The sequence below is a fragment of the Gymnoscopelus braueri genome, assembly GCF_963280865.1.
Source record: "Gymnoscopelus braueri genome assembly, chromosome: 7".
NCBI classification, from domain to species: domain Eukaryota; kingdom Metazoa; phylum Chordata; class Actinopteri; order Myctophiformes; family Myctophidae; genus Gymnoscopelus; species Gymnoscopelus braueri.
In genome coordinates, this window is record NC_137608.1 from 26,430,889 (window position 1) to 26,434,914 (window position 4,026).

A 4,026-nucleotide genomic window follows, 5' to 3' on the forward strand; every position below is an offset into this window, starting at 1 on the left:
TTAAACCGGGACCGTTGATTGGAGGAGAAGGTCGTCCATCTGGAGGATGACCAATCGCAGAACGACTAACTGAAATTGTATAAAATGTAGAATTTAGACCCCATTGCCTGGAGGAATGATGGTCACGCTGTCACTGGTTGGTTGGTTGTCAGGCAACTGCTGAGATCGAATGGTAAAACGCTCGCCCCAAAACACAGTCACCCCGGGGCAAATCCGGCGGTATTCACCTGGTATTCCTAAACGTAACCTCAGTAAACTATACATAAACGGCTAAACCTAACCTTATTCCTAAACTTAACCTCAGTTAAACTATGTCTAACCCTAAACTTATTTATAACCTTATCCTCAGTAAAACAAATACAAGAAGAATACAAGAACCGCTGCTCCGCAGAAAAAAATGGGGGCGAGCGTGTTTTGGGGCGAGTTTTCCGGTTACAAAGGTTTTCTCCGATCGAGGTGGAAAGTCTGGTGACGCGAGGTTAGACAGTGGGTGCGTTCGGAAATACAGCACTGAGCGCACTGGCCAATACAAACTAATAGGCGAGTGCGCTCCGGTGTGCAATATCCGAACGCACCCAAAAGGTAATCTCTCTCAAGAACAGATTTTTCCTTTTTTTGACGACGGGTTCCCAGATTGGACAAAAGGTAGTCAGCTCAGATCATATTGTGATGACAATGTTCCCTGCAGAGTGTTAGAGCAGTGGTTCTCAAACTTTTTCATATCAAGGACCCCCGAATTGATATGTATTTGACCGTATTCTGGGGACCCCCTGGAACCCCCCCCAAGGACCCCTGGGGGTCCCCGGACACCACTTTGAGAACCAACGCGTTAGAGAAGACATGGCGCCGCTTTCCACAGAGCAATGCCTCCGAGACATGTTTCCTCGTGTCCGTGGTTGCCATGAGTGACAATCAATGACGTCACAACGCGATGGTGCCTCCAGACTGTTTCCAGAAGTCAGCGTATAATTTAATGGTTTTGATTGATTGAATACTTTATTTAGAAGGTTGCAGATTCTGCCAGTGGTGTAAACTAACTAACCAAGTAACTAAGTAAATCTACTTTAAGTACTCTTACTTTACTTGAGTTTTTTCACTTTTCCATATTTTACACTCATACTCACTACAGAGAGGCAAATATTGCTCTTTTTACGCCACTACAATCATTTGAAATGATTCGTTCCTTAGTAACTTTGCAGATTTAGATTATTAGATTATAAGCATAACTACTTAAGCCCTATTTTATACTTCAGTTTGTGAAAGTGGCAGATCTACAAGCTCACAATCCCTTTTTATTTGGGTGTGCGAGGGGGGTGGACCATTCATGGTAGACTACTGCAAGTATATTTAGATGATAATACCTTTGTACTTAATACTCACATGAAAGTTTGAATGCAGAACTTTTACTAACAGAATATTTCTACATTGTGGTATTTGTCACATCACAGGTTTACAGGTGTTCTTTTTTCGTGCTCGCTCCCTCCATCATTTGTAGTTTCCTTGAGAAGAGAGAAGATAGGTAAGGCAGAGCGAAATCAATGATTTGACATACAAGTTATGTCCGGGGTTGGCCATGAATGGCTTCATATCTGTCAGGGTATCAACTATCAAGGTGCAGATCCCAATTTCCAGTTCACTCCGATCTTATGAATGCACAGACTAGATACTAGTGTAGATCATCTCCATGATCTTCAGTCTTCTACCATGGTTGTCTTTTCTGCATCCAAACGTGGGGATATGAGCTGGAATATTTCACATGCATTTAACTCAATGTTGTGGTGGCACCGCCCCCGTGGCAGCCATATCACTGTCATTCAGATCTCAGTTCAGAGTGTTTCCACCGAAAATGAATTGGTTCAGAGCCCTAGAAGTTGGTTCGGAACTGGAACCAGTCATATTCGACACATTGCTGGCCCGGCCTGAAATCGAACCTGGGGCAACTGGGTACACCTGCTCCCCAGGCGGGCTCTCCAACCATTCAGATATGAATGAAAGAATGAAAACTGGTGGATACGCTAGCCGGTGAAAGCACCAAGGTTCCACGAAGCTAGAGTGGAACCAGTTCTAGAACCAAAGTTCTTTTGGTGGAAAAGGGGCCTTTATGGAGGGCTTCCTCTCTGGCTTTTGGCCACTAGGTGACACACTCTTGTAACAAAACACTTCTCTCTCTCTGCAATGCCATTTCACTCTAGCTGAGGACCAAACTGTGAAGTAATCATCAACCAAATGGGGGCAGCACATACACATACACTTACCTGGGGGTGTAGCATTATACTTGTCAGAGTGCTTCCATCTGTGTGCTTGTGCGTGTCTATGGGGGGGGGGGGGGGTAAATGATGGCCTCCTCAGGCTCTTCTGTTCCAGACCCGGCCAGTACTAAATCATCTCCACTACTTACCGCAGAAATTGGATAAGTTATGATAGAAATCGTAGCAACCATAGTTTGGTCATTCTGTTTATTTATAAGCTTCTTCTATTGAAGTTTCTTTGGTTTGATTTCCTATAAATTGCTCCAATTCAACACTTGGGTATGCTGCCAAATGTATCAACTTCAAGAAAGTATCTTGTTGAATAGTAGGCTATCATGCACGTTTGCCTGACAGCAGAGTGCATCAACTTCAACTTACTTTATTTTCCTTTTGGAACTTCATTTGTGCAGTGATAAAAACAACAGCCTACAAACAGGCACAGTACACAGCTACCCAGGTCAAAATACAAAGTACTAAAACATTTGCATAAAGTGCATGCTGGGTTTGCACTACTGCCCATTGGTCCCATTTGTAGAGTTACATGCAATGGTGTAAAAAGTACTTGCATGTTTTACTTAAAGGTAGGGTAAGTGATCTACTTTTGTTAAAATAAGTGTTAAATAGCTCTATATTCTGATAGTACTCATTGCTATAGAGTGTTTGTTCAGTAAAAGGAGTCTCCCATGTCTCTCCAGCTCTTTATTAAACAGAAAATGTATTTTCAGTGCTCTCTCCTGATTGGCTTAAATGTTGTCACCTACCTGAAAATGTATTTATATTCTGTTTACTAAAGAGCTTGAGAGACCCCTGTGACCGAACAAACTCTCTGTTGCAAAATAGCAGATCTACAATCTCACAATGTGTCGTATCACGACGCATTGTGAGCTTGTAGACCGGCTATTTTCAAATGTCCGAAATGTTTATAGGGCTGAAGTGGGTATAATGTATGTTTTGCAAAAAAAAATCAAAACCTACAAAGTAACTAGCAACTTAAGTTTTCAAATAATTGTAGTGGAGTTAAAGTACAATATTTGTCTCTGAGATGTAGTGGAGTAGAAGTAAAAGTATTGAAAATTGGAAATACTTGAGTGCAGTACTTGTAATTAGTTACTTTCCATCACTGGTTACATCACCTGCTACTTCTTTCTGGTGGTGTATTTACTTCGCTTACCTAATTAATTCCTTTTTACTCCATGTACTTTTGCTTTTGCCAAGACCAAGGCCTTGACTAGATTAGTCTGTTGCAGACTAGTGTCTGCAATATACTGCTGGATGTTTGTCTAAATGTTCATTGTGCTTGTTGAACTACTTCCTTAAAGGAGTAGTTCACCCAAAAAATGACTTATTTTCTAACAATTACACACCCCATGAAGCCTTGAATTCATGGAGATGTTTTAGTTTTTGTCGCATTCCTAAGCCAATAATTTGATAACAGGCGGACTCTCCGGTAGGAGACTCAATGGAGACTCTTTGAGTCTCCTACCGGAGACATTAGCATCTTTCCGCCGGTCATTCAATTATTGGCTTAGGAATGCGACAAAAACAAAAACAAAAACATCTCCATGAATTTAAGGCGTCATGGGGTGTGTAATGGCGAGAAAATAAGTCGTTTTTGTGGTGAACTACTTCTTTAAGGGTTATTTTCCATATCATTGCAAAAGAAGGACATATGTATTATGTGGTAAACACCATCTGTTGCTAAGACAATGTAGCCATTTCCTAATATATATTATATTTCTTACGCACTCAGTATACTCAGTACATCAGCTGTGCCATG